Source organism: Rattus rattus, chromosome 7, assembly GCF_011064425.1.
Source record: "Rattus rattus isolate New Zealand chromosome 7, Rrattus_CSIRO_v1, whole genome shotgun sequence".
NCBI lineage: Eukaryota > Metazoa > Chordata > Mammalia > Rodentia > Muridae > Rattus > Rattus rattus.
Window position 1 is genome coordinate 15,021,262 of NC_046160.1, and position 27,396 is coordinate 15,048,657.

Here is a 27,396-nt window from a genome sequence, read left to right on the forward strand (position 1 = left end):
GCCCCCTCCCCTCCCCCTCGCCTCCCTCCGGGGCTGCCCCGGCCCTTCCTCCCTCCACGCCTCCTCCTCCTCCCCCTCTCCTTCCTCCGCAGCCCAGCATACCAAGCCGGCCCTGCTGCCGATCATCCGGGCTCGGGCCCCAGCCCCGCGAGCGCGCTGCGGCCGGGGATCCGAGACAGTCGTAGCGACGCGATCCCCCGCCGGCACCGGGCCACCAGGGCTAGCTTTGGAGCACCGGGGGCGGGACGGCTGCACCTCGGGGTGGTAATTTTGAGTTGAGAGAGTGGCGGGGATCCTAGCGAGAGCTGTTGCTGCAGCCTAGGCTGGGCACTGGCCGGATCGAAGCCCAGGAAAGGGAAGCGAACGCGTGGAATTTCCGCAAACTGGACGAGAATCCATCTTCCACTGGAGCTGGGAATAGACTTTGTAAAAGATATTATGTAATGGAGTCTCGGGAACCTGGAGACTTCTCCAGCGAAACTGCTGGTGGGTTTGAGTGCTTTAAATGGTCTAGGTAAACATTCTGAGCCGGGACAATGTTGGGAAGGGCTGCAGCTTGAATTGCATTTTAACGATCCACCTTCTGTATGTCTGTGTGGAGGTGCTGTATCATGGGAGGGGTGACTGGAAAGTAACAGAGCTTAATCCTCTCTGGAGTAAAGGCTCAATAGTGGATTACAAGTCTTGACATGACGCTAGGCTGGAAGCGCCTAGGCACCCTTACATGCCACCTGACAGTTTTATTTATTTATTTTTTCCAGGCTCGCGAGCTAAAGAGGAGGGTGCTTTCCCTCCTCCCATTATTCTTCTCTAAAACATGTATCACGAATGTATTAATAAGGAAGACGGGTAGTAAAATATTCTTTGTTATAAGACAAGGAACAACTGAAGAGGAACTGTACACGTGTGGAGGATTTCTCTTTAGTAGATTTCAGAGGAGATTCTCCCAGTGACAGCTCTGATCGCTCATCAGGAGAGAACCAGTGGTCCTTTCCTTGTTTCCTCCGTGCCCCCTTACACAATAACAGCCAAAAAATAAAAAAGTGACTAGGATCATATGTGAATACCAGCCTAGTGTTGGGGCAGGTGTGCTGTGGGCTTGGCTGCCTGACATGGTCTTGCTGCAGATAGGTGGCAGCCAGTTAGATCAGGGGCATCATGACTAATGAACCAAAAGTGAATGGCACCAGCGTGAGGAGGAAGGACACAAAGGTGCCTTTGGGATCTTGCCCGTCGGACAGATGTGTACTTCTGCTGAATATTTTGGTTTATCATCAACAGAAAAAGCCAAAGTCACCAGTGTGCCATTCCCCTACCAATGGCATCAGAAAACTAAAGACATTTATACTGAAGAGAGGAAATGTTTCATTAATGAGACTGGTTGTTGAAGATGGGGGTGGCATAGGGAACCGTCAACACTGCAAAGGGGGAGAACACCCCATTTTCTTGGGGCTTAAAAGCTGTCATTGCGGTGACTATTCTCCAGGCATTTGTGGCACATTTTCCATGGTCCTCTCTAAAAGGTCCTCATACCCTGTAGCCCTATAAAAGTACAGGGTGAAGTCATTTACAACTTGCTAGGTTTTCCTTTAGCAAAACCAAATATTAGAACACATAATAAACGTTTGTGTCTTGGTGCCCAACGAGGAACCAGAACCTCACTGTGGAATTTGCCAACAAGCTGTCATCACTGGACCTCGTTAAAACATCCCTTCCACCCCTGCAGAGGTTATCTGAACTTCTGTTCAAATGCAGGAATAAAGACTTCATTAAAAACATCAGCAGATAACGTTGTTAGACTTGGGAAAAAGTCAAGGTCAGGAAAGAGAGGGGAGGCAAAAGTGCAGAGAGACTGCATCTCGGGAGAGTGACCTCACCCTGGTCTAAAGAGCCCGTTCTTTCCTTTTACGGCAATACATTAAGAATTGGGAAATGCCACAGATCTGGGAATAGACAAGCAACAATATGGAGGCCTCTACCCATCCTTCTTCAGACTTTATAGGTAGACAAATAAATAGATACAAGGAAGAGAAAGGTTTAACAGGCTTAGAAAATATAGACTGGAATGTAGTCATTTGTCACAGAATCAAGTCGTTGAAGTAAATAGGAATCTTGAATACAGTAATTAGTGCAAGTGAGAATCCATGGCTCTACCTAATTAGCCAAGACCCGTATGTGAGCTAGGAGCTAAGTTAAAACGTTTCTTCCCAGGAATCCAGCAAGAGAGGAGGTGTCCATGAGCTGAGGCAATGTTAATCGGTAAGAGATTCTGTCATCTTTAAGAAAGAGGGTAGGTAGTTCAGCTAAGCATGATGACCACTGAGCACTGAGTTAGAAAATAGGCTGGGGAAGGTGACACGGGGCCCTGAAAGACTCTTAAAAATGTAAGAACCAGAGCTTACGTGGAATGTGGTTTGCTGGTTCTCTCCCTGAACATATTCCCTTTTCTACAATGTTTTGAGTGTGTCTGGTGGTAGTGTTGATCACCTTATAACACAGTTATTAAGGAGCTCCAAACTCTGTCAGCCAATTGGCGGGATCCATTACTGAGAACAGGCGTGAGTTGAAAGGGAGAGTTACACGCAAAAAGACACTTGGACGTTTTCTCTGCCCCAGCTGAGTTTTAGCAAACATCTCTAAACAAAGCACACGGGAAAGGCGAAAGGCGAAAGGCGAGGGTCTGGAAAGTAACTCCCAATCTGAGGGAGAGGGGGGAGGGCAGCCTAGAAGCAAAAGGAGGGAGAGTTTCTGATGGCCTTCTGGAGGGAAGAGACAGTCCGCCCTCTATTGGCCACTGGGCAGGTTGGATGAGAGCGGGGACGCCTTGGGAAAATCAAAGTGCCCAGTTGGGGCCCAGCAGCAGGTGGGACAGTGAGTGCTCTAGACAGAGAGAGTGTGGGAGATTCGGAGCCTGATGCAACCTGTCCCTAGCTTTCTTCCTGGAGTCGCATTCTCAGGGATGTTCATGCTGTTGATGTGTCTCTGAAGTGAAAAGAAAAAAAAAAAAAAAAAGTAAGACGTTTGCTTTTGAGTGAGATGCGTGCATTATTGAAATACAGGGGACAAAACTCCTTTGTTTTATTTAAGAAAAAAATGTTGTATCCATATCGCAGGAAACCATGGTGACAACAACAGGAATTCCTTTTGTCCCCATTCTTCTGTCTCTCTAAGCCCTAGCTAGCCTAACCATATAAGGATACTCGCTAAGTCTACGATCAGATAATTTCAGAGATAGAGATTAAACTCCTAGATTGAGGGCCTAGTCACCTACTTTTCCGCTCTTGATCTAATGCCTGGGCCATGCTGTCACCATCCAGTACGTCAGGTTTAAGGAAGAGGTTCTTGTCTCATCTGCCGTGCCATTGAACAACAGCTGCTTCCAAGGCACTCACTGGGTAGCAAGACCTGTGCACTGAACACGGTCTCTTTTTAAGGTTCCGCCAGATCCTCGCTCTTTCTTTGTTCAAGTTTAAACCGGTGTCTGTGCATTCCAAAGCCGTTCTCTCCTCTGTAGAGCGGAGACGAGAACACCAACTTTACAGAGTGCTGTATCAGGAAACGCGCATTCTCCAAGGTTGCTTTTACTGGGAGAATCTCATTGAGTGCATTTCCAAGTTTTCAGCCCGAGATGGTGACTCATCATCTAGGGACTGACCTGACAGGGGTGGAGAGGGAATGAAGGAAAGACAGATACTCAGACACGTACGAAAGCTGGGACCAGGTAGACTGGGCTCTCTGGTGGAAAAGCTGTAGCTTCTTGGAAGCTTGGGCTGCAAGCATGAGGGGTGGGGAGAAGCTAAGGTGGGATACTTTCTACACACAGGGTCAACCGGAGCCTTTGACATCCCTCTGAGCCTCATATGGGGAAGCCACTCCCATGGGTCTGAGGCATTGGTGCTTGACCCATATGCTCTATGTCCACCACACAACAGTCACTCAGGACCTAACTATCTTCCAAGTGGGAATCCCTCCTGTCTAATTTTTATCTTACGTAACTACAGGACACCTGTCTGCATTTCGTTTGCTTCTTTTGCTCTTCCTGGGATCTCCTGTTAGGTCTGCTTTAGGCATTCTCCACAACTGTTGGGTTTCAGATTTTCATGGCAGCTTCACATCTTGAATGTATTTAAATGTCAGTAATTAATGATTATGGGAAACCTAGTAGCTCACACTTTTTATTTTATGTGCCTGGGTGTTTTACCTACACATATGTCTGTCCATCTCTTGCCTGCTTAAATCCTCTGGAAGAGCAGCCAGTGTCCTTAGCCACAGAGCCATCTCTCCAACTCCATGGCTAGCATTTTTTTAAAGCCAGTGTGTTCAACACTTCTTAGAGGTTGTTTTCTGTTAGTCCACAAAATCCTCTAGCAGTCTAAAGCTGGATCTCACATTCCATTGGGGGGGGATGGCTAAAATTGTCTTTATTTTACAGGTAGGAAATGCTCGGCTTGGAAGGCTGTGTTTATGGATATCAGGTTTGGACTACATACCTGTTCTGCCTGAAAGGCCTGTCTATTTAATGGTTTCCTGAACTTGATAAGGCATGACGAATGGCTTTCTCAGAAGCGGAGAAACCAGAGCAGACAGTTCCAAAAGTGACACTGGTCCAAGAGAGACGTGGTTGTAACATGGAATCAGGAGGCTCTCCCCCCTTGCCACTGCTCTCTTTGTTTCCTCAGAAGCTTCCCTCTGTCTTCCGTTTGGTGCCACCTTCAGTGCCTCCATCTGCTGACTGACACGCGAAGGCTTTGCTTTGTGTTCTCCATAAGGGTGGGTTGTATTCTCTGGGAAGCCTCTGGAGGCAAGGTGGGTGAGCGTTCTCTAGTGAGAGAGTCTAAGGCTGTCTGAGCGAGTCTGAGGGACCTCTGACTAGGAGATGGCATTCGGAAACAGACTTTAAGAGTGTGACTCTGAAGCCAGGGAATGTGGCCAGGCAAGGATGGGCAGTGGTGGCACGGCACACGCCTTTGATCCCAGCACTTGGGATGCAGAGGCAGGCAGATCTCTGTGAGTTTGAGGTCAGCCCGATCTACAGAGTAAATTCCAGGACAGGGACAGCAAGGGATGTTACACAGAGAACGTACCTCTGTGTGTGTGTGTGTGTGTGTGTGTGTGTGTGTGTGTGTAACAAAGAAACAAAAATGAGTACCTTGGAGCTCACCAACCCACCTTGCTCAGGGCTTTCTAGGACAGTGGGCTATGGGTAAACACATCTCATCCTAGGCAGGGAAAGAGAAGAGCAAAAGACAAGGGGAGAAACAGAAAGAGAAGAGTGGAGAAAGAGAGATAGACAAGGGGACAGGGAGGGAGAGCGGAGAGGGGGAGGAACCGAAGCAGACGCAGAAAGTAAGAAAAAGAAACAACACTGGCATTTTTACACACCTGGGAAGGCTTATTTGCCTGTATAAGATGTGAAATATCATATAAGATACACACCCTAGTTCATAATTGGTTTATTGCTCACACTGGTCTTGAGAGTCTGTAACCGCGCCCTTTTATCGCTGAAGAAAGTGTCATTGAGTGGTGTCTCAACGCACCTTTAGGGTTTTGTTCACTTGACACACATTTTCACTGTCACAAATAAAGGTATGGTCACCATCACATTATCAAATATTTGTCTGATTACTCTCTTTGGTCAACTTCGAAAGTGGAATTATCTGTGGATCAAAATTTATCCCATTTTGACACGCATTGGCATATGGCTTTCCAGAAAAACTCCATCCACACACATCCCTTCAATCTGTGAAAATTTACACCTTCTTAGTGTGAGGCCTATGCATTTAAAACTTCTCTTTGCTTGTAAAGAATCTTATAGACTTTTCATCTCTTTCAACTTTAATTTTAAGTAAGTTTAATGGTTTCAATTCATTATTACATCAAATTCTATTTTTCAGTTTTATGAGATTTCATCCATGTCCCATCAAATAGTTCAGTTTTAACCGATTACTAACTCATATAACAGAACCGATGGCATGTTCCATGGTTTCTGAGAGGGAATCGTATGTAGTCGATTACAATTGTCTCTTAAGGAATGCTTTTGAAAATTGGATTAATTAAAGTAAATAAATTATTGCAATCCCTCCCCACAAACGATTAGACTAGTTAAGATAATATAGACTCACAGTCATTCTCCTTGATAGCTACAAGAAGCAAATGTACAAGTCAGGCTAGATAGCACACACCTGTGGTCCCAGCACTGGGAAGCCTGCAGCAGGAAGACCATAAGCTTAAGGCCAGTTTGGGCTAAGTATCAAGAATAGGTATGAAGAAAGAAGGACAGAGATGGGGGGGGGAGGAGAGGGAGGAGGAGAGGGAGAGGGAGAAGAAGAAGAACAAGAAAAGGAGGAGGGGAGGAGGAGGGAGGAGGAGAGGAGAAGGAGGAGGAGGAGGAGGAGGAGGAGGAGGAGGAGGAGGAGGAGGAGAAGAAGAAGAAGAAGAAGAAGAAGAAGAAGAAGAAGAAGAAGAAGAAGAAGAAGAAGAAGAAGAAGAAGAAGGAGGAGGGAGGGGAGGGAGGGAGAGGAGGGAGGGGAGGAGGAGGAGAGGCAGAGGGAGGGGAGGTGGGGAGGGAGGAGGGAGGGAGGGGGGAGGGGAGGGAGGAGAGGAGGAGGCAGAGGAGGAGAGGAGAGGAGAGGAGGCAGGAGGCAGAGGAGGAGGAGAGGAGGAGGAGGGAGAGGGAGGAGGAGAGGAGGGAGCAGAGGAGAGCAGAGGAGGAGGAGAGAGGAGGCAGAGGAGAGCAGAGAGAGGAGCAGGAGAGGAGAGGGGGGAGGGAGGGGGGAGATGATAGAGAGCAGAGGTTTCAGCTACATTCTATTGTGAGGAAGAGAAATTCAACTTCCTGCACTGCAACACAGCACAGCCTTCTGTATTCTCTACCCGTCCCCTTTCCTAATGCAGTTTCAATACTCTGAAAATCCATACATCTAAATGGCAGCCATTCAGCAGCTCTGTATGATATCTCTCTTAAGAAACACAGTCCGATCTTAACAATGACTCTATTTACTCAACAAGTCTTCCAGTGTTTGTTTGGGAGTTGCCATACGTAGTCTCTGGGGAGACAAGCCCCATTGTTCCTCCCATGTATTTATGCTATACTGAAGCAGATAGCTGTCATCACATGGCTCTAACTTTTTACTCGTTTTATTTATTTACATTCCAAATGGTGCTCCCCTTCCCAGTCTCCCCTCCAAGAGTTCTTCACCCTTCCCTCCTCCCTTTTGCCTCTGGGCGAGTGCTTCCACACTCAACCCACACCCACCCACCCTCACCTAACTGCCCTCTCCCACATCTCCCTTCCCTGGGACATTGGATTCTGTACAGGATTATTCACGTTCTCTTCCACAAAGCTGTCCTCTGCTACATATGAGCAGGGGGCCATGGGTTAGCTCCTTTGTTGGTGACTTAGTCTTTAGGAGCTCCCAGGGGTCCAGGTTAGCTGATATTGTTGTTCTTCCTATGGAGCTGCCATCCCCGTCAGCTCCTTCAATCCTTTCCCTAACTCTTCCATAGGGGTCCCTGACCTCACTCCAATGGTTGGCTGTGAGCATCTGCATCTGTCTCAGCCAGCTGCTGGTAGAGCCTCTCAGAGGACAGCCATGCTAGGCTCCTGTCTGCAAGCACAACATGGCATCAGTAATAGTGTCAGGGTTTGGTGCCTGAACATGGGATGGATCCCAAGTTGGGCCATTCACTGGATGGACTTTCCTTTAGTCTCTGCACCATTTTTTGCCCCTGCATTTCTTTTAGAAGGGAACAATTCTGGGTCAAAAATTTTGAAGGTAGTTTGGCGACACCATTCCTCCACGGGGGGCCATGTCAGTCTGCTGAAGGTGGTCCATTCAGGTTCTATCTTCCCACTGTTGGGCATTTCGGCTAAGGTCATCCCCACTGAGTCCTGGAAGCCTTTTACATCCTAGGTCTCTGGGACTTTCTAGAAGTTCACCCCGCCTTTTCCCTCTCCCCTGGTAGCTGCATATTTCCTGGTAGCTGCATATTTCCGTTCATTCTCCCGGTCCTCTGGGCTTCTCTCCTGTCTCGCCTTCTCTCAATACCTGATTCTGCCTTCCCCCTTCCTTTTTCCATCCAGGGTCTCTAACTTTTTATAATCACTGTCAAGTTCATCCTTAAAGGAAAGTTTGTCACTATTGGAAGTGTTGGAAACAAGCAAAACTTGTTCTAGAGAAAGCAGCAAAAGAGTCCAAAAGAAGGTACACGGCTTTGCCAAGTGGTTGGTGACGAGGAAATAGTACACATTTGAATGTGAATTCAGTATAATAATGTCCTTTAGAATGTCAATAGTTGGTCGATCATAGTCTTCATATTGTATGATTCCTTTGTCATTGATGATGAGGATTCCTTACTGCTTTTCTGGCAGGAGACGGTAATATTCGACAATATCTTTCTGTTGCTGTCTTCATTCTGAACACACAACTAACCAGTGTTCTTCTACTTTCTCACATTAAAACATGAATGGAAGCGACTTAAGCTCTGACATATCTTACATCAAAGGCCACAAACCTCTCGACCGTGGCACAGGTTGTTGTACTTGCTTCCTGTTGGATGTCCTTAAGACTTTCCACAGAGAACTCTGAAGCACTCGCCGATCCTAAATCCATCAGATGGATGAATTCTCCATCTTGCATGACACATGACGTGGGCTTTCCAGCTACACACACATACTCACATACATGCTTCCCTGAACCCCAGTGGATTCTACACTGAGTGAGGAATCCGTCTCTACTATGGTGAGTCACTGGAATCTTAAGCTCTTTTGTTCCACTAGTTGTCTTCCAAACCATAATATTTCAGTCGCTATTTCAGTTGTGATCATCCTTTCCTCATGCCTTGCCTTTTGCTATGTGTCATTAGGAAAAAGATGCAGTTTTTATAAGTACTTATAACCAGTTTACACTTGTTTGTTGGGTATGTAAGGGAATCCAATGCTAAAGTTACTAATATTTACATTTAAAACATTTCCACTATTACATTATTCCAAGAGGACCCTAACTGTTCATTGGTTCTCATTAGTAGAGATTAAATCAAGTGACACCAACACTTTGCACCTAAGTGTGAGCAAGGGCAGCTCTCTGATGCTATACAGTAAGTAACTTGTTTCCAGAGCTTGCTTTCCAGGCTCCCGAGTTCTCATTGCCCAGGCGTCATTGGGATAACCAAGAACCTGTGTGCTCAGAGGAGAATGGCCCCTTCAAACTCCCATCTTTCTTTGTTATCCGGGTCCTCCAGAGTACACCACTTCATCTCTGAGCCCGTTTTGTAATAGTGCTATATGCTTCCCCTCTTTGACACTTGGTTCACTAGTAATTTCATTTCATCAAGATCTAGTGATTGACTGTCAACTCTAAGGAAACCCCTTCTTCCGTGTTATCACTTGAACTTAAAGCATATTTTAATGCCCCGATGTTGAGGTCTGAGTTTATCATACCCACATTCTCTGTTATTATTTATCCTTGATAGCTTAATGTACTTAGGTTATCTTATGGTCTGTTTTCGGCATGCTTCACGAACCTGTTCAAGTTCATGCTAGATTTGATAAACAAGACGAAAATCATTAGGTAAAAGCTCATTGTAAGTTTACTACGACTAGGTGAAGAATCAGTGCTATGAAATTGGCAAGGAGGGGAAAGCAAGCTTGAGCTTGTGAGCATGAAACTATGAAGAAAGGAAATACAGGAAATAGATTCCAAAATATTTCTATCATCAGCTGTTTATTGCCAAGGGTAACGTCATGTTTCCCATTAAGATTTTGCCAGGCAGAACTAACCACAGATGCCAATGCAGGTGTTTAAAAAAAGAGGACTGTTCATTTTTCTCTAAACCAGTAATTGATTAAATCAGGACAGTTGGTGACTGTGGTGATGGTGGTGGTGGTGGTGGTGACGACGATGACGATGATGATGATGATACCCTGTGCCACAAGGAACACAATCATTGACTTCAGATTGACCTGAGATCCAATTCTGACTCTGAGGACAATGTCTTTGTGAATTGGGGTAAGTTATTTAACCTGGATTTCATTTCTCATTAGTCACTAGATAAATTAATATCTAGAGGATAAGAACATATAATAGATGCTCAACAAAGAAGATTTAATTTTACCCCATGTTTGTGTGTACATATGTGTGCATAGGTCCCATATGTGTCCAGGTGCCTGTGGAAACCAGCAGAGGGCGGTGAATCCCCTGAGCTGGAGCCGTTGTGAGCTACCTGGTATGGGTGCTGAGAACCAAACCCAAGTTCTCTCAAAGAGCAGCAAGCAGTCTTAGTGACTGAGCTCTCTTGTCAGTCCCTAATGATAGCAGCTTTTTTTTTTAATAATGAAAGTTTTTATTAAAAGCATAATATTATCTACTATTCACTGAATGCTTGTTCCTTTAAAATCTCTGATTTTCTATTATTCTAGCATCGAGGAGTGTCTCTGGCCCACGAGAGGATTATCCCTGTGTTTCCCTTTATAATGTCACCTTTCTGAGTCTTCTCACCAGCTCTGGGGTTTATAATTAGAGAAAAGAGAGTCTTTGAAGGTAGATGTTGAATTCTCTTTTCTAACCACTACTCTGGCTGCGAAAATAAATTCAGTGCTGGCTGCCAGTGGAGGAAAGGCATCAGTGACCTGACCCAGCTGAGACCCCTAAGAACTGCAACACCAACCTGTCAGGCTAAGTGCGTGTGCTGATGCAGCGGTGGTACAACTGTTATGAGAGGAACCAAGCTCTCTCTCTGATTCATTCCGAGGTCTACTCCATGAAAGATCATCCACACCTGGTGCAGTAAATCTGGTTAAAAGCCCGTGGCTTAGGAGGTTTTAGACTCTGGGGGTAGAAGGACATACTATTGTTATTTAGATAAATTAGCACAGCACCAAGCTGCCTTCTAAATATCCATGTCTATACCCATAGACAAATACTTCTTTCAGTCTTAAACAAAATAATTATCGGTGCAAAGAATGATAGTGAATGCAAGGATAAGTCACTCCCAAGTGCTCGGACCAAAGCAGGGCATTCATACCATCCCCTCTAATGCGTCAGGACATTGTAGGAAAAATAAGAAGGCTGAAAAAATAGGAAAGTGGGGTGATGGGGAGAAGATCTGTGAAATGCTATCTTCTGGGCATGACGCAGCCCATGCTGTCATGGTCTATAGCAGCAGTGACTGGTGGCAATGGGCCTGCACACGAGTGGGGTGTCAATGGGCGATCATAGACTGTGATGGGCCCACCTGGCCCTTCATGCTGAACTATGATGGATTCTGGGAAAGGGGCACATATTGTCTTCAGTTGTGCTCCAATGGATAGTTTCAAATCTAAGGCCATGCAGACAGCTCTGGTTAAAGTCAGCGTGCTTCACAAAAACCAATCAAAGAGACATGAATTCAGGAAAAGGGCCTATAGAGAGGAGGTGGTAATAAAGGTGGCAGGGAGGTAAGGAAGAGTGGGAATAACAGTAATTAAAATGTACTATATATGCATGAAGTTGTCATATATAGAACAAGGTTAATACTAAATAAATAAAATAAGTATAATTAATTAAAATTATTTGTACATATGCTCCTCTATGTTCATAGTAACATTAATTGTAATAGCCAGCAGCTGGAAACAACCCAGACATCTCTCTACTGAAGAATTGATACAGAAAATGTGATTCACTTTCACAATGGAATACTATTCAGCTATTAAAATGAGGACACCATGAAATTTACAGGCAAAAGGGTGGAACTAGAAAAAATTATCTTTGGTGAGGTACCTCAGACCCAAAAGGATATACATGGCCTATATTAACTAATAAGTGGACCTTAGCCAAAATATACAGAATACCCATGATACAACTCGTGGACTGTATGACATTTAACAAGACGTAAGGCCCACGTAAGGATGCTTCAATCCCACTTAGGGGAACAAAATAATCCTGGAAGGCAGAGGGGGAGGGAGGAAAATGGGTGGGAGAGGGAAGGGGGAGGGAAAAGAGGCCAGGATCAGGTATTGGGGGGAGTGGGCAGGAGAGAAGCCCAGAAGGCCAGGAGAATGAATGGAATGGCTCCCAGGACTCAGTGGGGATGACCTTAGGCAAACAATGCCTAACAGTCGGGAGGTGGAACATGAGAGACAGCCTCCAGTATATAAAGAGCCCCCAGTGGAGGGATGGGGCCACCCATGCATCTTCGAATTCTTTGACCCAGAATTGTTCCCTTCTGAAGGAAAGGCTGTCCAGAGACCGTCCCACCTGGGGAACCATCCCATGAACAGACACCAAACCCTGACACTATTACTGATACTATGATATGCTTGCAGACAGGAGCCTGTCCTTTGAGAGGCTCTACCAGCAGCTGACCGAGACAGATGCAGATACTTCCATTGGACTGAGGTCAGGGACCCCTATGGAAGAGTTAGGGCAAGGATTGAAGGAGCTGACGGGGAGGGTGACCCCATAGGAATTGCAGCAACATCCACAGCGAGAGACACGGAAAGGGGGATAATAAAGTACAAGCAATCTGAAGCAGGAAATGGAAAAAATGGGAGGGCTCAAATTAGGGAGTAATGAGATCAATGCAGAAGGAGGGAGGAGGATAAACTACAGTAAGAATTTCTGCGATAAAAACCGGAAGTCATTCAATCTACCTAAAATACCTGTAATGCACGTGAGTTGCCGTGTCAGTATGCATATGTAGTTTATATGAAAACTGCCCATGTAGTCTGACAATGCTTCCTCTAAGAACCATTACAATCTGACAAATTAGGCACAAGGATTCTTTCATGGTTTCATTCCAGGCTGTTGAAGAGACTCTGAGAAATAATAGGCCATTGCCCTTGAGTGTTGACTAGAAGTGGAAAGGAAGTCCTTCCTGCCGAAGACACCATGCACTTTGGACACAGAACCCAGAGGACCTGAGCGGGATGAGATCTGAAAATCCCTTCCCTGAGGACTAGCCTTTATGAGGTACCGGAAGTCACCATGAAGGATTCCTAAGGAGAGAAGCAACCAACAGTTCTACCTGGCTATGACACCTGTAAGCCACAACTGCCAGCATAGCGCTTCGACCCTAAGGATGCAGTCATGGCATCCATACCTTGGTAGCAACCAACAGCTCTCTAATTGAGCTAAAGCCTGTTCAACCAGAGAGAATCATTCCTGACACTGGAAACCTAGCCAGCTACTCAGGGATAGCAACATCACGGACGTCGGAGGAGAATCTGCAACCACCCCTTCGCTAAACTGGCGCAATCCTTTACTACATTCTAAATGCTTGTCCTAATACCCACAAGTAAGCGTGGTTCCCATCCCTCTTCAAGGAAGCTTCTCTTTGCAACCGAAAGAAACCAATACAGGAAAGCACAACTGATCAAAATTCAGCCCAGGTCGAGCTGATATGTCTACAACATAGCCCCGGTACCCAAGGCTTTGGAGCCATTGCAAAAGATGGGGATGGGAAGGATATAAGAGTTCGAGGAACAGGGAATGTGCTATCAGACTTTGTCTCTGCCCTTGCAATCTCACTAACGTGATTGCCTAAACATGGCCTGACAATATGAGCCCCATAGACGTACTAGCACAGACGTGGGCCATAGAAGCTCGAGAAGCCTCAACACTAGGCAGAGAGCCACAGGCAACCAAGGGACACTGGGAGCAGGAGGAATAGTCTTCTCCAGGGAGAGTATTATCCCCAGGGATAACTGGTACTATCCAGTATCAAATGATCAGGGCCTGACAACACACACACACACACACACACACACACACACACACACACACACACACACACAACATCATGATTTTGAAAGAGAACAAGGCAGAGCACATGGGAGACCCAGAGAGAGTCAAGGGAATGGAGAAGTGGTATGATTATATTCTAACCTCAGAAAGCTGTTTAATAAAAAGAAAATGGCAAAGTGCCGTGGACGGTGCATGGGATCCAGTGAGTCCTCGGGAAACACGGCTGAAGGGAGGAAGAGAGGGAGGAGGGAGGGAGAGAGGGAGAAAACATGTACTTTTGCAGTATAAGGAAAAGTAGCTGAGGTGACCTGCTACTCAGTAGTGTATGTTGGAACTTAAGGCTGGTGCAGATGGACCCAACAGTGGAATTCCAGCAATTCAACCATCAGGCTCCTGTAAGAGACCTGTTGGGGCGTTTTAGACACAAACAACCTCTTTCGTTCTTATTTTCTACAGGTATCTTATTTCGTGGACCCTAAAACATCGTTTTGAATTATTTTAATAACCCCTCAAGTAGGATGCACTTTGCAGCCGTGGCATTACTGAACGCTATTTCCCTTCTCGGTGTTGTATTAGGCAACGCTGTAGCTGATGCATGGTGGCATGTTACACGACGGCAAGATAGCAAAATGGATATCGTGGCAGAGGAGTAGTAAAGAACAATGAGACGAAACAAACGAACCAAGTAGCAGAGAGCTGTGGTGCCTGCCACAGCAGACTTAGCAGTTCCACAGTAGGCTAGGATCCTTGAGTCTAATGGGTTAAGTCTGTCTTCTATTTCCTGCTTTGTTGTTTACGTTACTTTGCTGCACAGTTGAAACCTGGGGGGAAAAATCTGCAGGCTTTTCACTAGAACCACAAGCCCACAGATGAATGCTTTAAGGATAATTTTGTAAGGTAAGTACAAACATTTTGTACTCCAGAAAAAAAGGGCTGCTATACCCAAGGCTCTTTGCTCTGAGATTTCTTATAGAAATGAGGAGAGGAAATTACAGTTACAGTGCTAGGCAGCCCTTCTGATACCACCAAGTCCAAAAACCTTCACTTTACACACGAGGAAATTGTGTCTGGGGGGGTCTGACCACTTTACATGAGCCAAACTCTAAGAGTTCCATACACCTTTAAATCAACTGACTCCATCTTTGTGTGCCTTATAACAAAGAACAGGTTTTCTGCTTCTAGCATTCCCTTAGCTCTGTTTCCAGCGCCACTTCCCAAAAGACAATGCAAAGGGTCTGCTACTTCCCATTGCCTCATTTTAATTATTTCCTTCCCAGGTCCCCTCTAATTCCTTTGACCTAGATACCTGGATTCCCACTGCTGCCGATGAGATGATGATATCTGACGTTTGGATCTGTTACCTGGGCCTTTGGTGCCCAGATTTGATGAACTTGACATATACTCCATATACTGCCATCATGCCAGAAGGCGCTGTCCTCTGGTGCCGAGCATCTATGATGCATAACTTTCTCCCCTTCCCCCTTCATTCTCAGACTCTGTGTAGCAGCCTACAAGGACCTCAGTTGACTCTTTGCTCTTTTCTTCAAGTCCAAACTCTTGGGCCTGTATCAAAAATGTCTTTCTTGTTCCTAAGAAATGATGTGCACCAATCAGTGCTAAGAGGCACGTGTCTTTATAGTGTGTGTGTGGAGGGGGGGGGAAGGGTGCTTTTCTACTCACTGGGATCCCTCACATTGGCTCTGTTGGTCAGACATCTGTACGGATTAATCAGTGCCATGGCTGATTGTTCCTTAAACATCTTTAAAAACAATGTGTTTATCTTTTTTCACGGTTCTACAGGTTATTACTGAGTAAACCAACTAGCTCATGCGGAACAGATAATAGCAAACCAGGCCCCCAGTTGAAACATGACCGCCTATGTCTCCAGATGTTAGGACTGTTGGGCTACATCTGGTAGGACTGATGACCATGATGCAGCATAAACCCCCAGGCTCGTCATTGTGGCTTATTCTTACCAACCCAGATCCAGTTTTCTCCTTTCGAAGTTATCCTTGATTTTGTTTCCAGTTTTCATCTGAATTCACTGGGGAATAGGACACTTTTGCTTTTGTGTTTTAGCCAGGAGGCACTTTATTGTGAATGTCTTGTGAGAAAAGGTGTCAAGAGAGTCAGAAGTATAATGCATGCTGGCAGAAGAAAAGAGAAGAATCTGTCTGTCTGTCTGTCTACCTACCTATCATCTATCTCTCACCTGTCTGTCTGTCTATCATCTGTGTGTCTGTCTATCTATCTCTCTATATCTATCTATCTATCTAAATTTATTACACTTTTTTCTTTTGTGTGTGTGTGAGTTGGGATAGGATGTGTGTGGACGTCAGATTGCAATTATCAGTTCTCTCTGACCACCACAGGCTCCTGGGGATCGAACTTGTGACTCCAGGCTTGACAGCAAGTACCTTTACCAGCTGAGCCCTCTCACCAGCCCTTATCTTAACACATTCTTATACCTCTTCTACTTCCTACAGCCATTGGCTGTGCAAGTAGAGCTATGTATATGCAAATATTTTATATATCTTCTGTCCTTTAATTCTTGTAGAAATCTCATCATAAGTTATGATCAGACACATGTTACAGACCAGGAAATGAGGCTCAGAGAGATCATAGAAATATTCTAAAGGACATAGGCTGTGCGCCCGAGTCAGATGCAATTGTCTGACCTCCTTGTATTATTTCGCTATAGAACTTCACTGCTAGTTGCAAAGGTGCCTGCCTGGCCTTGCTTGCTGATGGGGGATGTGGCTGTCACATATTCAGAACCAAGAATTCACAGTGACTTAAGACACCCCAGGTCTTTCCTGTCATCTCAGTTAACCTATCCTTGTATTTCGTCTTAGCTGTCTAATTTCTGCATAGTCAAGGCTGAACAGGTGTGTGTGTGTGTGTGTGTGTGTGTGTGTGTGTGTACACGCTCATATGCATGAGCATTACTGACCACACCTGTGAGAAGATTCATACATCTTTTTGTTCCTGCAATATTCTAAAAGTTACCAGAGGTTCTGGTAACATTGGCTTCTTTTTCATTCTGAACTTAAATATTTTTTCTTCCTGTTTTAAAGTAAAAAATGTAAGGGATGGGGTGCAGAGGGTTAGCAAGTGGAGTGGCTGTGGAGAGTGTGGTGAGTAAAGTATAATCCCACGAATGATAATGCTGAAGCCAATGGCTTTGTATGCTAACTAAAAACAGAAATACAGTTCTTAAAATAAAATCCAAGGAGTCTGTGGTAGTTTGAATGTGCTTGGCCTATAGGAAGTGGTACTGTTAAGAGGTGTGGCCTTCTTGGAAGAAGTGTGTCACTATGGGGGTAGACTTTGAAGCTCCACCCAGAGCATGGAAAAGTCAATCTCCTGGCTGAAGTTAGATCAAGATGCAGACCTCTCAGCTCCTTCCACAGCACTGTGTCTGCCTGGACACTGCCATGCTTCTCTCCATGATGATAATGGACTGAATTTCTTAAACTGTAAGCCATCCCCAATTAATGTTGTCCCTTATAAGCATTGCTGGTCATGGTGTCTCTTCATAACAATAAGAACTTAACTCATGCAGAGCCAAAGCATGTGACTAGGGTAGCTTATCTGCAAATAGATGCATAAAATACATTTACAATTCCTTAAAATAAACACGGTGGCCTATATTTGAGCATTTCAGGAATCCAGCATTATTGCAATTAGTGGTAATATTTTTTGTGTTATTACATTGTTCCCAAGTGTATTCTAAATACTTTATGTGATCCTTTTGTTTTGCATCCCAGCAGCTCTAGGTATTGGGGTGTATAATCCCCATTTTCCAGACAGTGAAACAAGCAGAGAGCAGTTAAGTATCACATCTTCAGTCATATAATAGATTATAAGTAGGGACATCAGGATTTGAAAGTCAGCTATCTGATTCAAGAGTGTAGTTCATGATTCAACCTAAAAATTTCTAATGCTTGATTTAAACAAATATGGAAGAATCAGAAAAATGTGTTCAATAGAGACATTGCCACTTTGGAAAAATTTAACCAATGTCCCAAGAATGTTGACATTTTTCAATTTTTGAAACTGACTTACTCCAAGTTCTATTACTGTTAAGAGACACCATGAGCACAGCAACTCTTACAAAGGAACTCATTTAATCGGGGCCGGCTTACAGTTCAGAGGTTTGGTCCATTATTGTCATGTCAGAAAAGATGATGGCACACAAGCAAACATGGCATTGGAAAAAAAATATGAATTCTACATCCAGATCATCAGGCAGCAGAAAGAGAGAGACACCGGGCCGGGCTCTAGCATTTGAAACTCCAAAGCCCACCCCTGTGACACACTTTCTCCAACAAGGCCACGCCTCCTTATCCCTGTCAAGTAGATCCAATCCCAATGACCAAGCCCTCAAATATATTAGACTATAGGGCCCATCCCTACTCAAACCACCACACTGACTATAAATGTAGAAGGAAAGTTAATATGTTACACTCATAGCTTGGTTTTGATTCTAAAGCACAATTAGCTTATGGGAAAGCATGCCATCAAATATTAAATGTATAAGCAAAGTAAGCCACTTCTCGTGCATGAGGTTCACATGAGATTTCAAAGGCTGGGAAACAGCATTCATAATACTTAGCACTGGCAAGGAATATTGTCAGGAACTCTTTGTAGCTGTACCAGTCAATGCATTTTGTTTTCTTAGAAACTTGTTTGGGAATACATATAAAATATTATCTGGACATACCCCCCTGAACCAGATGTCACAATTCGAAAGAGTTTATTCTAAGAAAAAAAAAAACCCAATTCTTGTTCCAAGGCAGTTTCTTATTCTAAGAACGTTTTTTTCTAAGAAAGTAATAAGGACAAAAGTGGAGATGCCCAGTAAGCCTGATACATTGTTCACAGGTGAAAAGCTTACTAACTGCTCAGTAGCAAATAGTTGATTAAATAAAACCTATTAGATGAAAAATTAAAGGTAATGAAATACAATGTTTGATACTTACCGCATTTAGAAAGACATCTACAACACATCTCAGATTTTTTAAGAAATCAAGTAATGCTGCATGGGGATGACCTAGGCTATGGGAAACATATGCTACAGTTTGTGGCTTAGTCTTCTTCCGGGATTCCTAACAATGGAAGTCGGGGTGTCTTGGACTCTTTTGCCTGCTTTTGGGACTCTGCCTCCTATTGGATTGCGTGGTCCAATCTCTCTATGAGGGGAGGTGCCTATTCTTATAGCATGGTCGATATCCGTGGAAGACCTGCTCTTGTCTATAGAGAAGATGAGGAGTGCATGATGGGGGAGGGGAGGGACCGAGAGGAGAGAAGGGAGAGGAAATTGCGATTGGGATATGTGAAGAATGATTTCAAAAGGAAAGGCCATAATATGGTGTTCACAGTAACTCATCTCATCTTTTCTTTTTTCTTTCTTTCTTTTTTCAAATTGGGAAGTGTTTTATTTTCAATTTAATAAATACTTCTTGATGATGGCCCATGGGGTAAGGCTGCTTGGTAGTTCAGAAAGATCACAGTGATGGTGTTTTCCTGACAGTGTGTAGTCTTTGTGGTGAGTGGAATGACTTGTATGACGTCACTGTCAAACCAGCAAGACTGCATTTATGCACCCGTGGTTTTCAGGGTTGTTGGTAACTTGGGCACACTTTCCCCCAATCACCTTGCCTCCTTGTGTCCCAAGGCCCTGCTCGCTCACATTTGCTTCAATAACTGTCCCTTTGGTGATCACACCCAGGGTTATCTATAATGGGGATGATGGATTCTTTTTCACACCGAGTATAGGCAGGCAAAAGGGAGCTTTCAGCTCAGGGTGTGTGACATGGACTTTTTTGAAAGGTAGACCCATTGGCCTAATGAACCTGTCATATTTAGGTGGTTTTCTTGTAAAACCATCACCAACAAAGAAGACTTTTGTTACCATTCTCTTCCATGTCTTTTTTCTTTGCCCTGTTCGAATAACTTCCAATACTTCTGTTTCTCCTTGGGCGTGACCTCTTTGGATAGAGGGATCTCCCATTTTCCTGCCTTTTCTTTCCGTTTCTGCTTAATCACGTTGGAAAATACTTTTGCTCTCCACTGCCCCTCTCTGTCCAGCAGGTAGGCAAGAACTGCTTCCTGTGGAGTCTTCTCGTTATTTGTCATCCTTCTGCTTGGTGTTTCTCTTTTCATGCATCTTAATGGTCTTTTTCATTTGTATTTTCTCCACATGGCGCTGTTTAAGGCAGAGCTTAGCCTTTAGGCCATTTTTTTTTTTTTTGCCTTCTTTGAATGTTCATAGGCCTCCCGACCTTCTTTCTCTTCTTCTCATGGTAGTCTAAACGATATTCATATCTTTTTTAAAAAATTTATTTATTTATCATATATAAGTACACTGTAGCTGTCTTCAGACACACCAGAAGAGGGCATCGGATCCCATTACAGGTGATTGTGAGCCACCATGCAGTTGCTGGGAATTGAACTCAGGACCTCTGGAAGAGCAGTCCATGCTCTTAACCTCTGAGCCATCTCCCCAGCCCGATATTCATAACTTTTGCAGTGCAATTCAATATATTCATTTTGTGGCCTGATGACGGGCAGGGAGCAATAGTCAGCAACCTCCGAGGTTCCAAAAGCCTCTTACTTTCTGGGTGTCACTGGCCCACCAGACTGCTTCTGCTCAGGCCAGAATGGGAAAGCTTGTCTCATTTTCTCTCTATCCCTCAATGTCTGTATCTCAGTACAAAAACAAAAATATGAATAAAATTCTGGAAAATTTGGGGTTCACCCAAAAAAATCTTATATTGGTCAACACCCCCCCCAAATATTGTGTCCATCGATACATGAAGAGTTAATATCTTTGTGTATTAAGATTCCATGTGATTTTTTTTTATTCTTATTTTTACACTGTCGGATCTTTACAATAAGTCTTCTCTTTGTCATTAACACGAGCTAAATTGCTCCATCTACATTTTGAGTCGGGGCAGGGATTGCTATTAACTAAGGGAACGCCCATAGCCTTTATGGACACCGTCCGTTCTAATTTTAGGCGGCTTTTAGGAAGTGAAATACATCCACCAGCGAAGTGAGCCTTCCATGCCCTAGGGCTTCTTTCTGTTACATGGAACCCAGATCAGCCTCCAAGGAGGATTTATAAAAGCAAGTGGTGAAGACACTTCAGAGATGCAAAACATTTCATCTGATGACATAATTATGGACTGAATATTTATAAAACCACCTCCACTACCTTTATTGCTGCACCTTAATTAGTCTGTTTATTTACATCAGTTTTCATCAAAAATTTGAGAGCTCAGCCCTAAAGAAATTCTCTTACTTGGTGGTGGATGAACAAGCGATGGTTTCTTTGGCTCGGGCAAACATCGGAAAGCGAGTGCATATTTTGACTCACTTGACCAAGCTCAGAAGCCTTCAAGACTGCTGCTAACGTGGCATCGTCTGGACGGAGCTTCGAAGAATACAATGTGCTCGGTTGCCAAAGCTCGAGATGCGCTCGTGGGATTTATTTTATTCCGATTTATGAGGACTGCTGCCCACAAATAGATTATTGTAGTGTCTGTGATTAATGGGACACCGCCCGGCTGTGTGGACTTCATAAATCACTTGATGCCATGTCTGAGTGAATTTTACTTGCAAAATCAGTTTCAATCAGTCCGGTTTGAGAACCAGGTAAAGCAGAGCACAGCGTCAGGCTGTGGGAGGCATCGAGGTGGTGCAGCCATCATCACTGCTCGCGTCCAGCCTCGTGTCTCTAGCTGTCTGTGCTGCAGAAGAGGGAACGGGCAGCACGTTAATTAAATCTGCAGATAGAATTGGAAATGTCACACTAGTGAGGGTGCCAGGGAAATGAGACAAATTGACCTGAAGTGATGAGTCGGGATTGGAATAAAGACCCAAAATGCAACACACCCGACCATGTGCACGCAAGTATAGACATTCACATGAGTGTATAGGTGATTGATGATGTTGATTAATTTTATAATTCTGTTAGGATGCCAAATATCATGCAAACCCCAGTTTGGCAATAATGAATATTTAAAAAAATGGCTGCAGGGTTTTATTCTAAGATCAATATTTGGCCTTTGTTTTGTTTGGAAAATAATGCCCTTACTGCTTTTGTGAACATGGGTAATACATATATTCATCACAGAAGAATCAGAGGCCACAGATCAGATCAGCAACCAATATTTTCTATAATCTCACTGTTCCGTGGGGTATATAACCATATATGTGTAAAGAGAGATGAGAACATGAATATTGAACACCGTATATTCAATTTGCCTTTCAGATCTGTTCATGTAAAGAGTCCTTTTCTTCAAAGATCCTTGAGAAACTAGCTGGCTGCCCACCCGTCTCTGGCTGAGTGCATTCATTCCCTTCAATCTAAGTAATTATGAGCTTTCATGAAATGACAGGGGACTGATGTTTGTAAAGGATAGCGAAAGAGAGGAAAGAAGAGATGGAACAATCAATGGATACTTTGCCTGATTTGCAGAAGTTCTTGGCATCACCAGCCATCTACCCATTTCTCTGAGACCTAATAGGCCGGGTACTTGCCAACACAGCAGGTATAGAATGCTCTGCTTCCTACTGACCCTGGTGGGAAGGTGGCCCCTGGTACTGAGAATCATCAGCAATTCAGCAAAATGGTCAGTATGAACCAAGGAACCCTACTGTGCACACACTCGGTTGAAAAGGATCCTCTACATTCAAGATCATTCACAAGGATCAAGGAAGATGGTAACCCAAGTCAAAGTTCTTTATAAGAAGAGAGTTTGGGAGGCAGAGAGGCAGAAGGAAGAACAGGAGAGGGAACAAGAAAGGTAGGAAGAGTGGAAGGAAGGGAAGGATGGAGAGAAGGAGAGAGAAGTTTCTCTCATTGTCCTCATTAATTGCTTTTAAATGTAGGGGAGGGACCAGAAAGATGGGTTAGCATTTTCCACATGAGAGCTTGGAGACCAAGGCTGATTCCAACACCCATGTGAGAGGGTGAGGAAAAAAGCTACTTGACAATGTTGTTCTTCAACCTTCATATGCATCTGTAAACATAGATCAAACACACACACACACACACACACACACACACACACACACACACACCCACGCACGCACACACGCATGCACAGAGACAGACAGAGACAGACAGAGGCAGACACAGGCAGATTCACACAAACACACATAAAAGACACACAGAGATGCACACACAGACAAATACACAAACGGACATACAGACGCACACACAGATGAGAGAGACAGAGACACAGAGACACAGAGAGACACATACACAAATACATCACACACAGAGAGAGACAGAGAGACAGAGACAGAGACACACAGACACACACACAGATACATGACACACACAGACACACACAGACAAATACACAGACAGACACACAGAGACACAGAGAGACACATACACAAATACATCACACACAGAGAGAGACAGAGACACACAGACACACACACACAGATACACGAAACACATAGACTCACACAGGCACACATACACACAGACACACAGACAAATACACAGACACACATACACACAGATACACGAAACACATAGACACACACAGACTCACACAGACTTGACACACTTGACACACACAGACAAATACACACACACACACACACACACCACAAAAACATTTAAAATGTGGAAAAACATTCACTGCTACTTATATATGTTCTCCCTGTTTCTCCAGTCTCTCCCTCCCCCTCCCTTCCCCCCTCTCCTTTCTTTGCCTTTCTTCCTTCCCATTCTGCCTTTTCAGACGTTTACTGAGCAGTGAACTTGTTGTCAAGCAAGGTCTCCACTTTTACAGCACTGGACGTGGAAATGATGAGAGCACAAACAGCAAGTGGAGAAATCTTGTCGGTGCGCATCAAACCAAAGCGAGTGATGTAATGGGAGCCCCAGACAAACCTGACTGCTTTAGAAGGCAGAGTGGAGATAAGTTAGAAAATGTCTGTTTGAATTATTCATTCACTCATTCATTCATTCATTCATTCATTCATTCATTTATTTATTTGGTGACGAGGTCTCAGTAATCAGCTCAGGATGGTTTTGAACTCGCTATGCATCCCAACTGGCTGCAAACCTCTGATTCTTCTGCTCCTGCCTACGGAGACGGGGGATGGCAGGCACGGGACTCCATGCTCAGCGTGAGACTTTCAGCTGAAACGCCAACAAGAACAAGTGAGTCTTTCGACTATGACATCATGCCTGGTGGGTCTGAGCATAAGTCTGGAGACATGGGAGTATGGCAGAGTGGTAAGTGGCTAGGCAAGGCTTTGGGAAAGTCAGACGCAGTGTGCAAGGGGTAAAGCCAATGTGCTGGAGGTCTCAATGGATCTTTGCTGCAAAAGAAAGGCCGGAGTAGATGAGCTGTAAGAACAGACAGATCGGAGGGAAAGCACAGTCTCTGAAACTGAGACTACACTCACTGGGAGTGACAAGGTCAGGGGTGTGGGCAGGACAACGACAGGGAAGGGGGAGGAAAACCGCAGCATTAGATGTGAGGGGTGTTGTATATGGGTTGACCAAATCCAGGGACTAAGCCACTACCTAAAGACTATACATGGACTGACCCTGGACTCTGACCTCATAGGTAGCAATGAATATCCTAGTAAGAGCACCAGTGGAAGGGGAAGCCCTGGGTCCTGCCATGACTGAACCCCCAGTGAACTAGACTGTCGGGGGAGGGTGGCAATGGGGGGAGGGTGGGGAGGGGAACACCCATAAGGAAGGGGAGGGGGGAAGGGGATGTTTGCCAAATGTATATAAGAAATACTCAAGTTAATAAAAAAAAAAAAAAAAAAAAAAAAAAAGAATTAAGAAAATTGAGCAAAAAAGTTGATTAAAAAGAGACAGTTGAAAATTTCTAAGAGATGTAATTAAATGGCACAATGGCATTTACTCTCTGGTCAGATTGTAAACAACTTTAAAAAACCCTGTACATATGTCTTTAGGACACCTACGCTTTAACCTCAAATACAAATTGGACTGGAGATATAGTCTGTGGTAGATGCTTCCCAGTGTGCACCAGGTCCCGGGCTGAATCCCCAGTGCTCAGGTGGGACATGGGTTGATAAATAATGCTTTTGACTTAATTTCAACTCCAAAATTAGAAAGGCTATGAATTGGTACCAAAGCAGATGTTTTTTTCCGGAAGTAGCAATTTGAAGAAAAAGTGTAACTGCCAGACCCTAGCTCTCTTGTTTAATAACAAATAATTCCTAAGGTCTTCTTTAAGACCTTATGTATTATAAGATATAATGGACACATACATACACATCTAATTTAAAAAATTAATATAATTCCCTAAACTACAAGGAGAAATACAGCAAAAATGATTATCTATTTTTGAGATAAGGTTTCTTGTAAACCGAGCTGACGTTGAACTCAGTACATATTGAAGGCTGTCCCTCAACCCATGGTTCTTTTAAGTACTGGAGTTGTAGGCACGTGCTACATGACTGGCTTAGAAAATGACACAAGATTCTTGTGTTTTGAAATATTTTAGTGCTTAGATGTGATTATCTTAGCAGTTACAGGGAAGAAGACATACCTATGTATAATATCCTCTGTGAATTTAACAGCTAAACATGCAGATTGATATAGGAGTGCTGTACTAGTGGTTTGGGAATAAGAATATCATTGCTTTGAATGAGAAATATATATATATATACATACATATACATATATATATACATATATACACATATATGTGCATGAGTGTATGAAATGTATTATGTATATATTATTAAATGTATATTAGATATCAGGTATGTGTATATTTAATACAGATGAATTTATCTAATATATATTATATATACTAGATAGATCTACATTTAGATTTAGTGTGTGTGATTTTTCTTGTGTGGGTAAAGAGCCACTTTCTAAGAACCCTTGGTGACATTCTGAACTTGGAAAAGATCAACCTATTCTTTTTGTAGTTACATTCCCGAGAAACTCAGAAATATTAAAACAGCAAAAGTACTTCGTGTTTACATGTAAAACTGAATTAGGCTCTCAGATGAGATAATTATAAACAGCCCTCTTTCGGTACGTGGCAAATCCAGTAAGATGTTAAACATAGTCTTGGATCAAGCCAATTCTTTAAGGGATTGCTTCATTTGTCCTGGGACACACGATTGTCCCTGACCACTGGGGACTGCCACCTTTTGATTTTCATTGTTGCCACAGAAACTGCTCCACAAAATTTAAAAAAAATGAAGCTATGGGTTATTTGAAGGTTTGCTTGGCTGAATTGTGTTGAATGTGTTGATACAGTAAGACGGCTAACTGGGTGATGGGCAGACTTCTCACTCTACACCAAGGTCCTCAAAAGTGGCTGTGAGCTGCTTTACTTAAAGGGACACTAGTTGCCCGGACCATGACGAATCCACCACCATCATATAGAACCTGTAAGGTTACTGTCTGGCTGAGGTGAATTACATTCGAAAATATATCCAAGCCAGGTGTTGTGAGTCAACTCTTTAATCCCAGAGAGCTCCTGCACTGAAGGATTGAAAGCCAGCCGAGGCAACTTAGCAAGAACCTATCAGAGAAAAATTGATAAGTACAGGAAGTTTAAAAGAAAAACTGAATAAAAAGGAAAATATGTTTGCTTTTAGGTAACATGGATGTTTCTTTAGGCAGCTTCCATTTAGTAGCATTTTAAATTATTTAGCATGTATCTTTCCACATATGCTGAGATTTATTGCGTATAGTAAAAATTAAGCTTTATGATATCTTTTAAAATTAAAATTTCCACATTCTTCAAAATATACAACCACACACCATCCCATGTCATTTGCTAAAAGAAACCTCTGTTCTATTATAGTTGGAACAAACCAGACTGTAGAGTTACTCAAGAGAGACACGGACTTCCTCAAAAGACTAACGACTTCAGACACTCTAAAGAAAACTAGAAATCTATAGATTTCAGGCAGAAGGGAGTATTACTTTTCTTCCTTAGAGAAATAAGTGACAGCTGCGTGGAAGCTGAGCAGCAAAGGGGACAATCGGGGGAGACAGAGAGAAGTCTCAAAGGACAGACTAATGTGTATTGTGCTCTTGCGATGTTCATGTGCAGATTCTATGCCAGAACCACGAGAGTCAGGAAAGAGTCTGCAGTTAGGGAGTCTGGTCCAGAGCTGCTGATACAGAAGTTGGCATCAAGAACTAACCTGAGGTTAAAAAAAAAACAAAAAAACAAAAAAACAAAAAAAAACGCTACACGGACAAGACAATAAGAAGCAACGAGTGGCTGGATATGGGAAAGCGGCATGCTGGGTAAGCAGTCGGGGCGTTAAGAATGGTGCTAGCTAAGAAACATGCCAGGCTTCTCAGTTTTTACCTGAGTCACACAGAGGGAGCTTAAAAACACAACCACTGAGCCCTCTGATCCCTCCAGGTCTAGAAGGAGGGTCTAATAGCTGTCAGTACCACGAGTACCCAAGGCATGCAGATGTTCGTCCACGAACTATGAATAATGAGATTCTAAACACTCTAGAACGAGCTCTGCTGGCTACAGGCTTTACAAACTTTATGACCCTTCATGTGTGGACATGCAGGTTACCAGACTGGAGCGAGGTCTCCTGGAGTAGACAAGCATGGTTTCTGACTGATTCAAGATGGCCTGAGAGGCAGCTCTCGAAAATAGACAGCGGT

The 27,396-nt window shown here is 43.9% G+C and overlaps 1 pseudogene; it reads right to left on the bottom strand.

Moving 5' to 3' along the window:
- Positions 1-122: 122 nt before the first annotated feature.
- Positions 123-21,077, bottom strand: LOC116905614 (annotated as a pseudogene).
- Between the last annotated feature and the right edge of the window lie 6,319 nt (positions 21,078-27,396).